The sequence below is a fragment of the Lutra lutra genome, chromosome 3 (genome assembly GCF_902655055.1).
Source record: "Lutra lutra chromosome 3, mLutLut1.2, whole genome shotgun sequence".
Classification (NCBI taxonomy): domain Eukaryota; kingdom Metazoa; phylum Chordata; class Mammalia; order Carnivora; family Mustelidae; genus Lutra; species Lutra lutra.
The window spans coordinates 140220433-140241370 of record NC_062280.1 but is presented as its reverse complement, the minus strand read 5'-3'; the positions used below and the strand labels follow the sequence as shown (position 1 = coordinate 140241370).

Below are 20938 nucleotides of genomic sequence, written 5' to 3'. Positions count from 1 at the left end.
CCACCAATGTCAGCCATACAGAGCACCTCGGTATCTTTGTGCTCTAATGCACACAGTCTAGCTCACAGCCATCTAATACTGCTCAGAGAGGCTTCTTAGAGCCCGACCCCTGCCCCTAAACCCTAGTGGGATTATCAAAACACAGGTTATGAAAACTCTTCCTTCAGAGGACATCTCGGAATCCCTTTACCACCATCTCTATACACACAGCAATTCTGCAGATAGAGCTATTACCTCATTTTACAGATTTGGAAACTGAGCAGAGAATTTAAGTGACTCACCCAAAGTCAAATAACTATCAAACTGTAGATCAGGGTTTGAACCTAGGGCTGTCTGTCTCCAGTGTCCTTGCTGCCAGTGAAAGCAGAACAAAGCACGGAAGAAGACCAAAGGGGCTGCAACTGACCAGAAGGGTAGTAAGGTTCTGGGCCCGGCGGTGACTGAAAACCATCACAAGGTTCTAAGGAGGAATGTCTTTTCGGTTCTCAGCTGTCTCTAAAAGATAAGACAGAGCAGTGCTATTAGCCCTTGGCTGAGGACATGGAGGCATTTGAAAGCATCTGAATGAACACAAGCCTTGCTTCTGAGTTCCTGGCACCCAATCCTTTAAGTGGGGCCTGGGGAGATCTTCATTCAACAGGAAGCATTTATTCAGGACCTGGCCCTTGCCCTGAGAAAGGAGGTAAACACATATTTTTGGCTCTGTGTGGTAAGTGCTATTATGGAAGGCTGTGGGGGAGCTGGTGGGGAAGAGGGGCAGGGAGGATGAATGTTAGAAAGCCCGAGATCATCATCCCCCTGACTGAGGTCATCCTGTGTTTGAGGACAGTGCAATCACTCGTGTTCAAAATAAAGACCCTGAGTCATAAGGAAAGACCTAAATTGGACTAGGTATATACACCGTTACACAAAGTGGGGCTGAGAAATGTTTTGGAAAGATTTCCTTTCAAAATGGTTTATCAGAAAACATTTTAGAATCCTGAATGTCAATTTCAGGGCTATGTTTGTTTTGAAGCTTGGTTTATGAGCATTTCACGTGGCTTATGTACATTACTTCATGAATGTAGTCAGTAATTTGCATACATTATCTTGTTTAAAGCTTACAGTAATCCTGTAAGGGACATAGTCCTATTTTCCCACTTGAAAATTCAAAACTAATTGTTTATACTTCCCACACTCTTTCAGGTGCAGAAACTAAGGATGAGAGGGGTTAAGAAACTTTCCAAGGACTCTCAGTTCCTAATTGCTAGAGCTCGATTCAGACCCTCCCTGCCACAAGACCAAGGTGCCTTCCAGAGATTTCACTCCCAGAGAACACATCTCATAGGAGAGGTAGTTACAGGTTAGTACACTGGATCCAAGTACAGAGTAGGTGTCCTGTAGAAAATCAGCTAATGTAGTGATCAAGGCTGAATGATCCATCAGTAGGAAGGAGAGGAGAATCATTTTTTCTTAAAGGGATATTATACAGTGCATATATATGCATACAGTACATATATTTCTGTAACAGTGCATTTATTAAGGAATTCAGCTTTAAGTAGAACAGTTTTGCCACTTTGATCATCTGCTCAGACTATATTTTCTATAACCTGGGCAGATTTACAAATGCACTCCAAAACATTGAATCTAAACCCTTGCCACTCAAAGAATTGTCCATCTCCTTATTGCTTTTCAGAAATGCAGATTCTTGGGCCATTCTGCCAACCCCTGCCCATCCACAAGGATCCTCCAGGTGGTTTGGTGCACTTAAAATTTGAGGAGGGTGCTGCTCCCAATAGAAACCTTTCCCTGACATTCTCCCACCCATCTTGGATAATGTTCTATGAGTCTATGAAAATCAAATGTAAGTAGGTCTAGGGCTCTAGAAGACAAATTTTATATCAAGGCAGCATTTGCTATCTTCTAACTGGATTTGTTTTTACTTTAACTTAATCTAAGAGCTTCTTTTGAATAGATTTTTAGAGAGCTCTCTGGTTGTGCAAGAGGAGGGGAAAAATAATGGGGAAAAGAAAATCATTGGGAAGGAAAATGAGGGTGCCTGCTGTGGTTTCCCAATGACATGGACTGATCATGCCAAACCCTTGATGTCTTACCAAGTTTCTACACAGGTCAGGTGCAAAGCCTATTACCTGAGGTGCCCGCTGGGTGGTCTGGATTATGAACAACAGCCCCTCCCAGCTAGAACCCTTTGCTATTTTGCAAATGTTTCAATGGCTCTGCTGAAAGCAGTGAAACAACAGCTGGTGAATAATCTCATTTTATATTAATAGAGCAGTGTTGCCCCATCCTGGTCCCTCAGTACTTTATAAACAGAACATCCTTTCTTTCCCAGGGCAAGGAAGGGAAGTCTCAACCTGTGTGCATTAGAGCACAAGTAGGGGCAGAAAGGGTCCTTTCCTCACAGACAGAACTCATTGCATCCTTTTCAGATGAAAATCAGGTTAGGGCAAGGAGGGTGGGAGAGAACACCTTCATTAAATCACCAGGTTTTACTTTTGCTGAGAAATAGCCACAAAGAAGTCTCTTGCCCCAACGCTGCCTCGGTTTTCTTTATGTGACGCTCTATCTATGGAAGCAAGGTAGAGATGGGAAGTTAGGTGACAACCCTGAAAGCTAAATCTGGGCTATTTTTAATGCCGGGGCTAGCTGGTGGCTTAATATTATCGGAGTCAAATAAAACAGAATGTGACAACACTACTGGTTAATCAGCGCTCCTGCCTGTGCCAGCAGCCTTTTCAACACTGTAGAGAATTGCAAAGGGATAAAATATAATCTGTGATTTCAAGGACTTCATTTGGCTGGAGGATTTATTCAAGAGAAATGACTAAAGGCAGGGTTGTAAGATATAAACAGTAAAGATACATCCCTTAGCTGGTTATATACTATCACTGATGTATATGGGGTGGGGGGTAAGCTAAAATGCTTTGAGATGAAGCAGCATTTCTGAGGATTTTGTGAAAACTTTCTTTTTCTCCAGGAGAAAAGTAATGCTTTCTTTAACATTATTTAACATTTACTAAAACCGAATTGGGAATTCATGCCCCAATTCTTTCAGTGTAGAATAGATGGAAGTTGCTAGAAGGGAGTTGTTAGGCAGATTTTCTACATGTCACCAAAATAAGTAAGCTATTCTAGGGCCAGGCACAGAAACTGGATGAGCACAGGACCTGACTAGAGAGAAGGAAGGAGGATGGTGGAAATTTTTAGGTGTAGTTCCTCATCTCTACCTTTTGTGTGGGTCGGGATTCCCGTGATGGTTAATTCTATTCATCAACCTGACTGGGCCATGTTGCCCAGATATATTCTCAAACATTATTCTGGATGTTTCTGTAAGGGGGTTTTTGACTGAGATTAACATTTAAGTAAGTGGACTTTGAGGAAAACATTGCCCTCCATAATGTGGGTGACATTCATCCAATCAGCTGAAGGCCTGAATCAAACAAAAGACTGACCTCCCCCAAGCAAGACGGAATTTTCCAGCCCAGCAGCCTTTGGACTTGAACTGCAGTACTGGCTCTTCTTAGGTCTCCAGACAGCCAGCTCTCCCTGAAGATTTTGGGCCTCTGTAAGCCATTTCCCTAAAATGTGTGTGTGTGTGTGTGTGTGTGTGTGTGTGTGTACACACACATCCTATTGGTTCTGTTTCTCTGGAGAACATTAAGTAATGTGACCCTTTTGTAAGTTTTTAGAAGGAATATTTATTGAATGCCTTCTATGTGCCGAACTGTGGACCCTCTTCCCAGAAAATTGTGCACAAACACAAATTTTACATAGGGTTTTCACGGAATTACCAATCTCTTGAAGGACATCATGGACCTTCTCCCTCAAATCAAAAACCCCTGAGCCTCTGGCTAGTAAGAGGAATATAACTGTATACTTCCCTCTCCAGTCTTCCTGTTCCCAAAGAACAATTACCACCTGGCAGGTGGAGAAAGGAGGGAGCTGCAGTTATACAAGCGCCAGCAGAGTGTCCCGCCAGAAATCTCCCTCTCCCTCACCTCTCTGAGGGACCATGGACTTCTACTGTCAGCATTCACCTTCTGCGGTGGAGGCTTATTAATGTAATTGGACTAAGGCATTGCTACCTCACATGGTGTAGCTGACACTAGCTGGTTATTCTTAAACATCAGCGTGGCCTTCCTTGGTCCTCTGCTCCTTGACTTGTTCTTGCTGATGGAATGTGGGTCAAGATGATCTGGGCCAGCTTGGGTTAGAAGCCATGGAGATGCCTTTTCACAGTTTGTTCCCTTGAAGTACACCCAGGGAAGGAATTGATGACAGAAGATGGAGTCTGCAAGAGCAAGAGGCAGATGCCTTTCTCCCCCACACTCATACTGGATTATGATGGAAGCAAGAAACAAACCTTCATATGGTTAAACTATGAGATCTGGCAGTTGAAAGCCTATCTTGACTAATACATATGGGAATATTATCATTGGGAGAAAGATACTAGCAGAAATACTAGAAAAATACCCATTTAAAAAACTGATATGATTTACACCATTATTACCCATTGACCTTAGCAGAGACTGAAAGCAGGGTACTGAGGAAATAGCCCTGGTTAAGACTAAGGAGCCCAAAGTAAGTGATGGCATTAGGTGACTAGGCTCCTGCTAAGGGCTTCCATGCTGCATAAGTCCAAGGCCACTATTCATACAGGCTCTCTATATCCCTGGAGTTGTGCAGTGCACAGCCTCCTCAGCTGGACAAAGTAGCCCTGCTCCTGGGAGTGGGAGAGCAGTAGGAAAGAGGCAGGAAGACCTGAGAGAGACAGTAGGATGGTGGTACAGAAGTATTGTATGTCTCTCTTGTGGTTTCTTCCTACACCCAAGCACTGGCCCTGGTCATTGCTGAGGTACCTGAAAAATCTACCCACACCTCAACTACTCACATTGAAGCTAAGCCCTTTTATTCATGAAAAGAAGCCTATCTTCCCTAGTTCTTTAGGGTCTCCTGTAAGTTATTGGTTAATAAAGGAGAAACTGTGCAAATGATGACTTATTTATTGGTCTTATAGTTAGAAAATAGGGATTATTATTTCCAGTTGTCATAGAAAATCTTTCTTAATGACTCCTGTGCACATGAGCATCTCCCCAACACACTCTTTTTTTTAAACTTTATATTTTGAAACATTTCAAACATACACAAAACAGAGAAAATAGTGTAATAGACCATCACCAAGCTTCAACAATTATCAACATATGAAAACTCCATTCCACGCATTCTCCCTGCCTTTACCCCACTGGGTTATATTGAGATAAGTCCCAGATGTCATATAATTTCATCCATACATTTTAGTATTATCATTTTAGTATTGTATCTCTAAAAGATAGGGACTTTAAAGAAAAACAAATGCATAAGCATAATGTTGTTATCATACCTTTAAGATTTTAAAAATATTATTAAATATTTAATCAGTGTCAAAATTTCCCCAATTTCTTCATAATTTTTTACAGGTTGTTTTTTTTTAAAGTTAGTATCTAAGCATGACCCACACATTGCAGTTGGTTACTGTATCTTCTACGTATCTTAATTTAAGGGCTCCCCTGCCTTCTTTTCTTTTTCCTTATAATGTATTTTTTGAGAAACTGTATCATTTGTCCCATAGAGTTTCCCACATTCTGCATTTTGCTGATTTTTAAAATGTGTCATCCAACATATTTCCCTAAGCCCTGTATTTCCTGAAAAGTGTCAGTTAGATCTTGAGTAATTCAGGTTCAGGAGGTGCCTGGCTGGCTCAGTTGGTAGAGCATGCGACTTGATCTCAGGATTGTACGTTCGAGCTCCATGTTGTGTGTAGAGATTACTTAAAAATCTTTAGTGGCACCCGGGTGGCTCAGTCAGCTAAGTGTCCCACTCTTGGTTTCAGCTCAGGTGGTGATCTCAGGGTTGTGAGATCAAGCCCCACACTGGGTTCAGGGCTCATCAAGGAGTCTGCTTGAGTTTCTCTCTTGCCCTCTGCCCCTCACCCCCCTCAAATAAATAAATAACTCTCAAAAAAAATCTTTTTAAAAAGTTCAGTTTCCATTTTTTGAGAAGGATACTTCAGAGATGGTTCTGTGGACTTCCTACTGCATCACATTAAGAACACATAATGTCTGATTGTCTCCTCTTTTGTGATGTTCAGATTGATTAATGGATTGAGACAAGGACAGCTTGATCCATTCATTTAAAGTTTCCCTACAAGCTAAAATTTAAAAAAATTAAAAAGAAAAAAAAATAAAATTAAAAAATAAAAATAATTTAAAAATAAAAAATAATACAATTTTTATAAAAGATCCTCATAAGCTCCCCCACATAGTTTTTTTTTCTTTTTTTAAGTAGGCTCTATGCCCAATGTGGGACTCAAACTCATGACCCTGAGATCCAGAGCCACGTGCTCTACCAACTGAGCTAGCCAGATGCCCCTCCCCTGATAGTTTTTAATAGCCATTGAGGTATCACAGATATATTATTTCATTAAGGATTACAAAATTATGATACCTTAGTTCTATCATTTCTCCATCTATTAGCTGGGACGCTTCTAAAAGAAGAACTTTTTCCTCAACAACAATTTAGCTATCCTGAGATACAGTTCATATAGAAAAGACAAGACAAATGCTCGATTCTTTCCCTTTTTAAACCAGTTTTCAGAGTAATGAGTTGGTTCCCTAGCAACCTGTAAAGGTGACCTATGAGGGTTTTTTTTTTTCTTGGTATAATTATAAACTCATGGGTTTTAACATATTTGATGCACTTCAATCCACTGCAGAGAGTCAGATTATTCCCGTCCTTGAACTTGGGGAGTCTCTTTACACTGGCTCTTAAGCTAATCTTTTGGACACAACCCATAGTCTTTGAAAGCTTCTTTGCCTTCTAGTATGACAGAATGTCCATTTCTTGCCCCAGCTCTGGGATCAGTGATTATCCAAAGCCCCACTTGAATTTAGAAAGCAGAATCTGAGTGCTGGGAGTATTTATTGTTCCAGGGATTGCTACAGTGTGTAAGCCTTCTCAGTGGCCAGAGCCAGACTGGCTCCCTTTCTGATCTCCTCTCCTCCTAGGGCCCTCTGTTCATTCCATTCCAGGCACACCCTCCTCCTTGCTTACTGTGCCTCTAACAGGAGCAGAGCAGGCAATCCCGGGAGGGCCAGAGTGAGGAGGGCATATCCTTGCCTTTGCAGTTCCCCATGCCAGCACCCACCGCCCCAGACACCACTGGCTCACTCCTCGTGTCTTTGTTCAAATGTGTTTGCTCATAGCAACCATCCCTGAACATCCTATCGGACTGTGAACACAGAACCGCCTTCTCTCCCAAATATTCTCTATCCTTCTTCCCTGCCTTAGATTTCTCAGCCTCTAATATTATGTAACTTACTTGTTGATATTTTGCTTGCCATCTGTTTACCCACTGGAATGTAAATTCCAAGAGAGGGGAGGCTTTTGCCTATTTCGTTTGGAGCTGTATCCCAGACACCTAGAACAGGGTCTGGCACAGACTTAACACCTCGGCAAATAGCTTGTTGAAGAAATTAATTGAGAGGGAATAGGCTATCGGAACTGACCTAAACCCACCTGGTCTTACAATGACTGGACTCTCTTTGCAAAGATCTGTACCTTCCAAAACGAGAAGCTTGTGGGGGATATAAGCCTCTACTTCCCCATTATTTCACTATCAAGCCTGGGACAGGACTAAATTCAGTCGCACATCCAGTTGCTAGACTCATAGGTCATTGTAATGACTGGTGTTTGGGCTGATCCAGAGATGGGCAGTGTGAAAGATGGGAGGGAAGGATGACTCTCCAGGGTCACATTGTTTTATGTTATTATTGTTGTTGTTATTGCTGAAGCCAAAACTTCTAGAAAGGAGTTGCCATTTACTGAAATGGGGAAGAAAATAAGAGCAAGAGGTTTTGAGGGGCCAGTCATGTTGGTTTTGAGAAGTTAGTGAGATATCGGAGCTGTCAAATGGGCAAGTAGAAGGGTTTTGAGTTCAGAGGAGAGATTCTGCCTGGGTAGATAAATGTGGGAGTCATCCATGTAGAGATGGTATTGAAAGCAGTGAGACAACAGAATGAGAAAAGACAGAAGGAGATGAGGTGTGATCCTTAGGTCCCTTAGACACCTAAAGGTCAGGAAGAAGAAGAGGAGCCAGCAAAGGAGGCTGAGAAAGAACAGCATGAAAGGAACAGGAGACCCCAGGAGGGGCTGGTGTCCTAAAAGTATTCCAAGGAGAACGGACTGAGCAACGTCCTTAGATGCAGCCAATGAGGCAAAGAACACGACCACCGAATTAAAGACAGTAACTAACCATCTGTAGGGTATAGATCAAAACCAATATACATATACATCTCACTCCCTAGGCTGCTTTATCTTAAAGTAAATCACAGAGAGTATGCTAAGATTTTTCCCGTGGATTTTACTGGATGGGATGGTGGGAGGGGCAATAGCATGGCCCCCTCTGACTTGGCCCAGAATGAGGACCATGCTGCCTAGTCTCTCCTTTCTTTAAGGTAACATTCAGGTCACTTCAGGCATTAGAAAACCAGAGCATTTCCTTCGGCAGGAGTTAGAGAAATGCCTTTCAGCCCTGGGAACCCCTGAGGGCAAAGGGGAGGTCAGGCAGCTTTAGAACAGCAGGTGAAGCAAAAGCTGCCTTAGGGTAGGGGTGTGGCCCTACCTGTCCTGGGGTGTGGCCCTACCTGTCCCGCTTGCACACTACACTCTCTGGAATCTGCCTGCACTTAATACCTCTCCTTTCCACTTTCTCATCCCCCCTCACCTCCACGCCCACCGCGTTTCTCCCTGGAGCCCTCCTCCTCACATCTTCATTTGATCCCACTTTTCCCTAACCCTTGACTGCCTCTGCCTCTGCCTCGCCACAGGGGAACAAAAGGTCAAGGGCTTAGAGGAAACTCATGATCACTGAAAACAATTATTTCCTTGATACAGGTAAAAATTGAGAAAAATCTCTCCGTTAGTGGAACACATTTAATTTCCCACCTGGATAACTTGCTCCCCTTTCCCTGGGCTGAAGTGTCTATAAGCTCCAAAAGTAAGGAGGAGGGGGCCCTGCCTTACTAGGAGAGAATATTCTTTCATGAGAGCTGTCTCCTTGAGCCTCTCATATAACTGTTTGTTATATGTTTCCAGACAAGCATTTTTGTCCTAAGGTTTTACTCATAAATCTACTGTAAGACTATAAGACAGTGGGACATATCATCTGAAGTCATGGTTTGGGAAGAGGCCTGGACCTCAACCCCAACTGGTCCATCCACACAATCCAATACTCTCCAGCCACAAAAACTTTTAGACAGATCCACCTGAAGAGACCCATCGCCTAGATACTAAGGTGAAAAACAGAGTATTATGTTACCATTTGTGTAGAAGGAAAAAAAGAAAGAGCTTAAATACACAGAGGACATTTCTGAATCTGCAACAGATGGGCACTGAGATAAAAGGGAGACATATTTCACTCTATACCTTTAGTAGTTTTGTAATTTTTAGAATGTACATAAATCATCTATTCAAAAAATTAATTAAGAAGAACTGAAGAAAGCACTTAGGAAATCAATACTATCCAATTGACTGATTGATTTTGGCTTTCCAAGGAGGATTAGTAGATGGGAATTGAAGAAGGGTGTGCTTAGGGGAATACATTCGTCTCCTAGGGAAGGTTTTAAAGCTGGAGGGGCTGGGGATGAGGAAAGTGGAAAAGGTGTCAATAGACACCCAGAGACAATTGTACTTGAAAGAACTTGTGAAGTATTTAAGTTTTCTGATGCTTAGATTACACCCTAGCTGTGATACCATTAGAAGATGTGAGAATGTGCTTGTTTAGAAAGCCCAGAGCCGTTTACTCCTGGTCCTGGAGACTGTCCAAGGAGGCTCTCTGCAGTCTTGAACAGTTGTGCCAACTCCATGCACATTTTCAACAGTGGCCATTTGTCTTTTCCTGGTAGGGGTGGGGAGGAGACTCAAAGGTTCAGAGGCCAGGCAAAGTGAGGAGATGTTGGGAGGGAATCTCTGGATCTGTGACACCTTATCTCCAGTATTTGCCATCTTGATGGGGAGTGGGAGATAGAGAAGAGTTTGGTTTATTCTGCAGATATGTCCTGTGGCTGTCCCACAGTGTCAGGTCAGCCTGAATTTGGGATTTTGTTCTGATAAAATTCTATTCCGGGAAGAAACCTCCCTCTAGTTGTTTCTTTTCTGGTTGTTCATTCTAGAATTGCTCTAACCATATAAAAACCAGGCTTGCCACTGGCTTCCAAAAAGGAGGGAAAGATATTCATTGGTTAAAGCCACTGATTGCTTACAGCCTGCCCTTCACCTTGCCCCTCCTTAGATTGGCTTCCCTGATCAACGGCATTTCTAAAGATGGCATTTTGGGGTGGGAAAGACCCAGGTTAGCATCCCAGCTCCTATATTAGTGGAACCACCATGGGAATTCACACAAACACTCTGAAGTAGTATCCTCCTTGGTAAAACAGGGGAGACTAATGGCTAGTTTTGTGTTATAGTTAGGATCATGAGAGCCTTTGTGCAATTCAATAAGCATTTTTTGAGTACCTATCCTGTGTTAGGAGGAGGAATAAACCTGTCCTTGTGCTAAAGGGCCTCAGTGGTGACCTGTGGACTAACAGCAAGGGGATGAGAAAAGGGTGGTTAAAAAAAAAAAAATTGGTGGGGGGAAGGGGCAGAAGGAGAGAGAGAAAATCCCAACCAGACTACACCAAGCATGGAGCCCGACATAGGGTTCCATCCCATGACCCCCAGACCATGACCCAGACAGAAACCAAGAGTTGGTAGCCCAACCAACTGAGCCACCCAGGTGCCCACAGGGGGGCAAGTTTGCAGAGAATCAAAAAAGTTTCTGTTACAGCAGTTAAAGCAGATTCTCAGATTCTCCCCACTCCTGTAACCCTCTACCATATTGCCCTACTTCAGCTTCTTCACAGCTCTTGTCATCATTTTGTTTTTATGCTAGGGCCAATCTCCTCCCGCTAGCATGAAATCTCCTACAGAGCTAGTGCTCTACCTCATTCCCCTCTAGATCTCCAGCACCTAGAGTGTCTCTCTTCCTTTTCTCTGCTCCCCTTTCTTTTGTTCTTTTTTTGTTTGTTAGTATCTTACTTGAATTTTAAAATTAAGATAACTTCATAAAATGTTTCAAGGATTTTTAGGGTTTTTTTCTGTTGTTGTTATCCTAATGAGCTAAAATAGTTTAAATAACATAGAAATTATACACTTACTAAAGCAATGCTACTCAAAACGTGATCTGTAGACATGAAAATGTAAATCAACCTTGTCACTAAATATATTGTTAAGTTCAGCTGACTTTCTCTCTTTCTTCTTTTTTTTTTGCCAGAAGAAAGTGATATTATTTATGAAACCATTGTGATAGTTCTGGAAGAGATAATGAGGGTAGTGGCGCAAGGAACGGACATATAGTTGTTTTCTATTATGATATTTACGGTATTTAAAAATTGAAGATACTCAAATTATTCACTAACATGGAACTGATTGAAAAAGTTATACTACATCCATCCAGTGGAATATAATTCAGTTATTATAAATGATGTAGATCAATTTTGACATGGAAAGTCATTCACATTTTTAAGTGAAAAAAAGCAGATTACAAAATAGTTTGTATACCATTTAATTTGGAGGATACCAACTGCCCCATGTCTGCACTGTATATTTATTTATACAAGAAAATTTCCTAGAAGTGTATATTCCAGAGTGCGTGACTCTGGGTGTGTAAATTAAAGGTGTTTTATCTATTTATGTTTTTAAAAGATTTTTTATTTATTCATTTGAGAGAGAGAGTACAAGAGCATGAGCCGGGGTCGGGGGGAGGGTCAGAAGGAGAGGGATAAGCAGACTCACTGTGAGCCAGGAGCCTGACAAAACATGGGGCTCTATTCTAGGACCCCAGGATCATGACTTGAGCTGAAGGCAGACTAACCAACAACTGAGCCACCCAGGCACTCTATAGGTGTTTTAAAAAAATATTCTTCACCCCAACCTATAACAATAGTAATACAAAACAAATTGAGACATATATCTGTCTCATCAGCTTAGGATATAAAAGGGCTACAAAATATTTAATACTCAAATATTCACTTCAAAATACATATCCCAAGGTGTCTGGGTGGCTCAGTTAGTTAAGTGTCTGCCTTTAGCTCAGGACGTGATCCCAGGGTCCTGGTATAGAGCCCTGCATTGGACTTCCTGCTCAGCTTCTCCCTCTCCCTCTGATCCTCTCCCTGCTTGTGCTTTCTCTCCCTCTCAAGTAAATAAATAAAATCATTAAAAAAAAAAAAGAAAATAAATATCCCAATACATGAAAAGTTCATTTTTCTCCCAAGGTTCTCTTCTCTGATATTTCCTTGGACCCGTAGGTTGACTTACTAAATCCAAAGGGTTCAGTTCAGGACACCATTAATAAAATCAGCTGGCTTTTTTTTTTTTTTAAAGCAAAACTTTATGAAGGAAGCAATATGTTGATTTATGTTCTAGTGTAAGCTCTTTACCTCTTGGCAGGCTGGTAATAAACAATTCCCTGACTGGCTACTTGAATAACACTGCATTGAAGGATAGAGTGAACACAGTCCCAGAGTCACCTGGGCCTGCTGCTTTTTCAAACATTAGATTTAAATTACTCTTCTAATCTCTTCGATGGGTATTGATCTGTTTAGCTTTTCTTCCTTTTCTTGAATCAATTTTGGTAAATTATATTTTACTGGGAAGCCATCGATTTCCTCCATATTTTTTAACGTAGCACTAGAGCACAGCACATATTTTCATCAAGTTCTCCAAACCTGTTCATATCTATTTTGATTCCTAAGGACAACATGGAGGAAGATGCAGTAGAAGAAACTGAGAAAAAGGGCTCAAAGATGAGAGGTGAACCAGGAGAAGTGAGTATTACTCTGGGCGCTGCAGATGCAAGGATACTCCAGTTCTCAGGGGTTTCATATTTTCTCTTGTAATTATTCTGAATTAGTTTCATTACTAATCACTATTTGAAGAAGTAGAGATTGCTCTTCTGCTTATGGAATAGTCTAGGTAGAAGTTGGTCAAAGGGTTTTTCACATGTTCTTGTTTGTCTTGTCAAAGCATTTTATTTATTTATTTAGAGGTGGGGGAGGGGTAGAGGGAGGGACAATATTCAGCAGTCTCCATGCTCAGTGCTTAGCACAGAGCCTGACACAGGGCTCGATCTCATGACCCTGAGACCATGACCTGAGCCAAAAATCAAGAGTCGGATGCTCTGAATGGATAAAAATATGGCATATACACAATGGAATACTATGTAGACATCAAAATAAATGAAATCTTGCCATTTGCAATGACGTGGATGGAACTAGAGGGCATTATGCTGAACGAAATAAGTCAATCAGAGAAAGACAATTATCATATGATCTCCCTGATATGAGGAATTTGAGAGGCAGGGTGGGAGGTTGTGGGGGGTAGGGAAGGAAAAAATGAAACAAGATGGGCTTGGGAGGGAGACCAACCATAAGAGACTCTTAATCTCACAAAACAAACTGAGGATTGCTGGGGGTTGGGGGGGTAGGGATAGAATGGCTGGATTATGGACATTCGGGAGGGTATGTGCTATGGTGAGTGCTGTGAAATGAGTAAGCCTGATGATTCACAGACCTGTACCCCTGAGGCAAACAATACATTATATGTTAATAAAAAAAAAAAAGAGTCAGATACTTAACCAACTAAGCCACCCTGGTGCTTTAAAAAAAATTCTTTTTTATTCAAAAAATGTTTAGGAAAGAATATAAATAAGGAAATTTCTTTTGCATTCAGAGAATGACCTTAAGATTTATAGAGTATCTTCAGTACTTATATATTACTAACTAATATTATTAATAACTTTAAGTTAGTTTTGGACCTAGAGAACAATTCATCAATTAGTTAATCCAGATATTACAATTACAGTTGACCATTGAACAATGTAGGGCTTAGGGGCACTGACCCACCTAGCTCAGGCAAAAATCTGCATATAATTTTCGGTTCCCCAAACACTTAACTACTAATAGCTTATCGTTGATGGGAAGCATTACTGACAACACAGACCATCAATTAACACGTATTTTGTTTGTATATATATTATATACTCTATTCTTACAATAAACTAAGCTAAAGAAAAGAAAATATTCCTAAGAAAGTTATAAGGAAGAGAAAATACATTTACAGTATTGTACTGTTTTTATAAAAAATAAATCTGCATATAAGTGGACCTGCACAGTTGAAAACCATGTGACTCCAGGGTCAACTGTACTCATTAAAGTTGGTTCAACTTGGATTTGTAAACATCTTATCAATCTTTAAGAGGCATTTCAAGTTCCATGTTTCCATAAGGCATTCATTAGCAGTTGTAGTCTGAGGTAATTTCTTTCCTCCCAAATATCTAGAACAATTATTATCTCTACAATTGGTCATTTAAGTGTATACTTCACTGGTGTATCTCTTTTCTCTTCTCTTCTTTTCTTTTCTCTTATCTTCTCCTTTCCTTTCTCTTTCCCTTCCTCCTTCCCTTCCTTCCTTCCTTTCTTCCTTCCTTCCTTCTCCAAGACAAATTTCAGCAAAGCGTAGTCCTTGAAAAGGGACACTTTCAAAGGAAAGTGAGTCTCCAATATCTAAAATGGAAACTAATGATGAGAAAACTAGGATGGGGATTTGAATCCACACAACCCAATAAAGTAAGTGTTGTCGTCGTCATCAGCATTATCATTGTTGTGGTCATCTTTATTTAAAGTTCATAATCAGGAGAACAAGTCCTCTACCCCAAATCTCTGAAGCCCCTGCCTCCAAATCCTGTGCTCCTTTGCAATCTGTCCAGTTTATATCCACTAATCATTGAAGATTTTCTTCTCGTTGGTAGAAGTTAGAACTGAGATATGCATTGCCCCTGATTTTGGTTTGTTACTGGCTCCTCTCATCTTTTCTTGCTCCCTTCTGTACTGCAGGGAGTTTCCTCATGCTTGGGAATTCACCTATAAATTCCTTCTCCTTTTTCCCGGATATCTGCAAATCTACAAAAGTTATATTGCAATAGAAAATGTTGCTGTTGTCGCTGGGAAAAACTTTGTAGAGTAACTTTAAATTCCAACCCTCCAGGTTACCTTGTCTTTACCTTTTTACTAATTGATGGTACGTCTTACTTCTTCCTCGGACTGCTTCTCAGTCCTCTGGAGCCTCTTGAGCTCTCATAAGCCATCCACCATTGGATCATAATTATATGACATAGTCATCAAGATGTAAACTGGAACTCTTACAAATTTGTTCACTCAGTAATATTTATCCCATAGGGGTTTCCATTTACAAACAGTTGTGTTAGATAACTTAGATAACAACTTCAAAGTACTGTCTTTCCCCTGTAGGACTTGCATATATAGGAGTCAAAGCCTTTTGGAGGGGCTAAAAAACAAAACAAAACCTGTCAAAGGTAGACTAGTAGGCAGAAAATAGGTAGCAAAAGCCTCTAGAGGGTATTAACAACCTTCCCGGTTTCTTTGAAATTATACTGATTTCCTACCCTGTGTATTCCTGGAAGGAGGGGCCCTAGATACTGTAGCTTGATGTGTCCACTGTATCCTCCTATGGGACAGTGCCCAAGGTCAAGACTTTCTCATTAATATAAAATCAATTCTATGTTTAGTTTATGAACATTCATATTCAGTAGTATGTTCTTTTTTTTTTTTAAGATTTTATTTATTTATTTAACAGACAGATATCACAAGTAGGCAGAGAGGCAGGCAGAGAGAGGAGGAGGAGGAAGCAGCTTCCTGCTAAGCAGAGAGCCCGATGTGGGGCTCTATCCCAGGACCCTGGGATCATGACCTGAGCTGAAGGCAGAGGCTTTAACCCACTGAGCCACCCAGGTGCCCCTCAGTTTGTTCTTGAGTTTACCCAAGTGTAAGAAGTACATCTCTAGGTTCTCATCCTATCTGCCACCGACTGCTAAGTAATTCTGGGTAAGTTACTCAGGCACTCTGAGCCATTAGACTTCTCTGGCCCTTCAATTTCAGTCTCTTTTGCTTTCTATTCTCTTTCCTATTCCTTTGTGCCAGTCCAGACCGGTTTGTCCTGAATCCCTTCTTGCCCGGCCCTATGCCCTGCCAACAGCAATCTGATCCCTAAAGGCTGCATTTCCTAGGTGCCCACCTCACCTGACTTCAGGCTGGATTCTGCCAACCAGAGGGTGGACGACAGCACTCAAGCAGCTGAGCATCTCCTCTATGGTTCCAGCTCCCGCTAGACAGGCCCCCTGTGATTCTTCCGTCTTCCAGGCTCTACTGGCATCACCTCTGTTCTTAGTCCCTCCTGCCTAGACGTCGGTGGCTTCTGACTGGTCTCTCTGCCCCTCTGTGGGCTTCTCACTTCTTATACTGCACATGTAACTACTCTGAATACATTCCTTCATTTTAAAATACTCAGTGCTTTCTAGTTACTTGGTTGGGCCTTGAAACTGAACTTATTGATAGTTTGTTTAGGAAATGACCCCAAAGAACAGGAGTAGTGTCTGGGTAAAAGTAGGAAGGAGGGAGAATGATTCCAAGGCTGGTACTTTTAAGCCAGTTGCGGTTCTGAGTACCTGGGAATTAATCCTGTTGGGGACTCTGAATTGGTGGGGAGAATGGACCTCAGAATTGCCCAGATGCCCCAAACATGGGCAACTCCCTAGTACTTCCAGGTTTTCACTCATATCTGAATAGCTCAATAGGTCCCCACAGGCATGCCATATTTTAGGCCACACAGTAAGCATCAATAATTGGAAATTATTTTTTATATATAAATATAAATCAAAAATTGGAAAATTCACAAATTTGCCAAAATTAAACACATTTTTAAATGCCCAATAAATCAAAAAAGAAATCACAAGAATCAGAAAATACTTAGACATGGATGAAAACTAAAACAAAACATACCAAAATGTATGGGGTGCAGGGCAAGCAATGATAAGGGGGAAGTTTATGGCTGTAAATGCTTACTTGAAAACCAAGAAAGATTTCAAATCAACAACCTAACTTTACAACTTCAGGAACTAGAAAAGCAACAAATTAAACCCAAAGGTAGCAAAAGGAGGAAATGATAAAGATTAGAGATAAATGAAATAAAGAAAAGAAAATTAAACCAAAGGTTGGTTCTTCACAAAGATCAACAAAGACTGGGAGTTGCACATATTATTTTTGTAATCCACTCTCTCAATCTTAATCCATGGCCACACCCAGCAACTAAGGAGGCTGAAAATGCAGTCTTTATTTTGGGATTCCTGGTGCCCAGATAAAACGTGTACTGTAGTGTGAGTCTATTGTAATGTGAGGGGAGAGGTGCTAGTGGGAGAACCAGCTCCTTCTCCTGCAGTGACCTTTCTGGATGCTTCTCTGGATCGTCATCCAGCTGTTCCTCACTCGAAAACATGCTGTCCATTTTGCCACGGTCCCCACCTTGTGATCATCTCACTCATGGATGTACCTGACTGGGCTCTTTAGGCATCTGAGGTTCCCACCCCCGTGCTAAGGAGATTACAGCTGTCCCAAGACAGAGGAGACTGGTCAGTGAACTGGGGGGTGGGGGGGGTTATGGTGGGGTGTTGCTGTTTATCTTGGTTCTCCTGTATTTGGCATAGGGTCTGACATGTAGGTGATTGAAAGGATTCAACCTCTTTCCCAGCATTTAACTTTGAAATGGGTCCTATGCATGTTTTCAGCATTCATTTGCTCTCCGGTGGCTTGAGAAACAATACCCTACATCTTTTGTCTTTTTTCTGCACCATATTTCTCCTAGCCTTATTTCTTTGGCTTGATTCTTTTTTTTTTTTTTTTTTAATGGGACCATTCATAAAGTCTTCCAATATTCAACATTGAAGGTTAAGTTCTACCATTCTAGAAACATAGTTTATCCACTTGGTTTGCAATATTGTAATACTGACTTTTTCCCAAAATTTTATTAGGGAAAATTTCAACTCTGCTCCAAAATTTTCAAATTAGAAAGGGAGACAGAGAATAATGAATCCCCCAACATGTGTGTCATCTATCATCAACAATGATTAACTTACAGCTAATCTTACTTCATTTATTCCTCCACCATCTCTTTCCTACCAACAGATTATTTTAAGCAAGTGCAAGACAATATAGAATGTCATCCCTAAATATTTCAGCATGTATCTCTGTACCCGTTATCTGCAAACTGCCCCAAAACATAGTGGCTTACAGCAACAGCCCTTTATTTGCTCACACTTCTGCAGTTAGGCTGGGCTTACCTGATGATTTGCAGTGGTCTCCGCTGTGGTGGTTCAAGCAGGCATCCAGTGGCCTGAGGGGGCTGGGCCAGTCTAGGATTGCCTTACTCACGTGTCTGGGGTCCCCGTGCTGGCTGTCAGCTGGGGCTCTCTCTCCACGTCATGTCTCTCCCTTCAGTAGTCTAATGCTTCTCCTTACATGGTGATGGCAGCCATGTAAGAAGAGGGTAAAAGTGGAAACTACCAGACTCCTTACTGTCTGGGCTTCAGAACCCAAGCAACCTTACTTCCATTTCATCCTCCTGGCCCAAAGAAATCACAGGGTCAGCCTAGGTCAAAAGGGTAGGAAAGGGGCACCTTCCCTTGATGAGAGGAATTGCGAAGTCCCGTGGTCAGGCATTTTAATCTATCACAATCTCTACAAGACAAGGACTCTTTTGAAACAGAATGATTCCAATGTCAAACCTAAGAAAAAAAGTAATAATATTAAATGATTTATGATCGACTTGTAACTCCAGAATTATAGAATACAAATAGTGTTAACACAAAACAGTGGTGTTTGTGGATAGTGTGTGTGTGTGTGTGTGTGTGTGTGTGTGTCTTGTGTTTTGGTAGATATTATTAATGGGGATTTGAACTTGAACGGAAACACAGTAATCTCCAGGATTTAGATTCTAATGTGTCTAACTGGCTCATTTAAAAATTATTTTTCTAACTTAAAAAAATTAAAGTGTTTTATGATTAAAGGAATAAGGAGCCTCTTCAGAGAAATTATGTATTTAATTCACTACAGTTTGCTATCTAATTTGCTGAATAATAATGCAAATGGACCATTAAAATGTTTCTCACATTGCAATTTCTGAGAGTTTGGAGATGGAGAGAAACTAACCAGGTCTGAATCCCTGACCTCCTCAACAGTGATCCTAAATGTTGCCTCTATGATAAGCCAGGGCAGCTGCAGACCCCAGCAGCTGCCAGTCTATCAGTGGCCCACAAATCCCGAACGCCAGGAAGTTGGCCAGGTACAGGCTCTGTCCAGCTCACAGGGCTCCCTCCAACTCTTTAAATTGTAGAGTCACTTTATTATCAGTCAAGGTCATGAGTACATAATTAGTCTTATGAAGGGCAAAAAGATTTTTAGAAATGGGATTTGGAGCTCATTTACCAAAAAAAGAGAAATAATTTACATATAAAGAAATAAAGTCTAAGGAGATTATGGGCTTTTTGGAGGGCAGAAATCCTCAAGGAACCTGGGAGGCAGTGCTGAATTGCAGGAATCATAAAGGTTAAGAACCCTGGCTTTAGAGTAGGCAGCTTGGCCTCATGTTACTGTGTGACATTAGACAAGTTACTTAATCTCTCTGAACTTGATCTTCCTCATAGTGTTGCTCTGAGAGTCAAATGAGATGATTTGTACAAAGTATTTAGTGGCAAGCCTGGCACATTTACGCATAAGATACATAATAATCATTATTGGGGGGCGCCTGGGTGGCTCAATGGGTTAAAGCCACTGCCTTCCACTCCGGTCATGATGCCAGGGTCCTGGGATCAAGCCCCACATCGGGCTCGCTGCCCGTCGGGGAACCTGCTTCCTCCTCTCTCTCTCTCTCTCTCTGCCTGCCTCTCTACCTACTTGTGATCTCTATCTGTCAAAAAAAAAAAGTTATTATTATTATTGGGAAGCATGTATCAGTCATCTTTATATTCCCAGATTTTACCAAAATGCTCCGTTCAATGTAGAAGTTCAATTAACACAAATGAACTGATTGTGATTGTGCTAAAGATGTGTGTTATCTCCTGACCAGTCACATTGTTTTCTTGCAAAACCTACTCCTGCCCCTTCTTTAGTCCATGTAGTCCCATGGCTGCCTGTTTAGATAAAACTGATTTGCCAGAGGGCACCTGTGTAGCTCAGTTGGTGAAGAATCTGCCTTCATTTGGCTCAGGTCATGATCTCAGTGTTCTGGGATAGAGCCCAGGGTGGGCTCCCTGCTCAGCAGGGAGTGTCCTTCTCCCTCTCCCTTTGCACCTCCCACCCACTGGTGCTCTCTCTCTCAAATAAGTAAATAAAATCTTTAAAAAACAAAAAACCAAAAACTCTGATTTGCCAGGAGTGGATCCCAGCCTCAGCCTTAGCTCACTAGAGCTACCGGGTGGTACTGGGTTCTGGAGGTCTGATAGGGCAGAGTATTGGGCTGTGAGGTCTTATAGGGCAGAGGTTGGCAAACCACAACCCTCCAGCCAAATCTAGCCCACTGTTGGATTTCATAAATACAATATTTATTAGAACATGGCCCTGGCCCTTCACGCAGACATTGCTCACAGATGCTTCTGCACTACAAAGGCAGAGTTGAGGTCAATAGTTGCAACAGAAAGCACAGAGCCTGCAAAGCCTCCGGTGCTTACCGCCTGTCCCTTTATAGAAAAGGTTGGCCAACTTCCTGTGCAGACCAACAGCTGGCAACCAGTTTTTACCATTTGAATATTAAAAAGCAAGCCATGGGGCACCTGGGTGGTACAGTCTCTTGAGTGTCCCACTCCTGGTTTCAGCTCAGGTCATGATCTCGGGCTCCATCCTCGACGTGGAGTCTGCTTAAGACTCTCTCTGCCCTCCCCTCTGTGTGCTCTCTCGTGCTCTCTCTGTAAAACAAATAAATCCTTAAAAAAATGAAAAGTTCTCTGCAGAGAGAA

At 41.6% G+C, this 20938-nt stretch overlaps 1 long non-coding RNA gene across 2 annotated transcripts; it reads right to left on the bottom strand.

The window, feature by feature from the left end:
- Positions 1-301: 301 nt before the first annotated feature.
- LOC125096405 (uncharacterized) lies at positions 302-19748 on the bottom strand. Of its 2 annotated transcripts, XR_007126174.1 has the most exons (4): positions 18269-19748; positions 15129-15411; positions 3999-4291; positions 302-495 (listed from the first exon to the last, which is right to left on the bottom strand). It is a non-coding gene; the product is annotated as an uncharacterized LOC125096405 (long non-coding RNA). The 2 variants fall into 2 exon arrangements; XR_007126175.1 differs by lacking the exons at positions 302-495; positions 3999-4291 and adding an exon at positions 13813-15038.
- Between the last annotated feature and the right edge of the window lie 1190 nt (positions 19749-20938).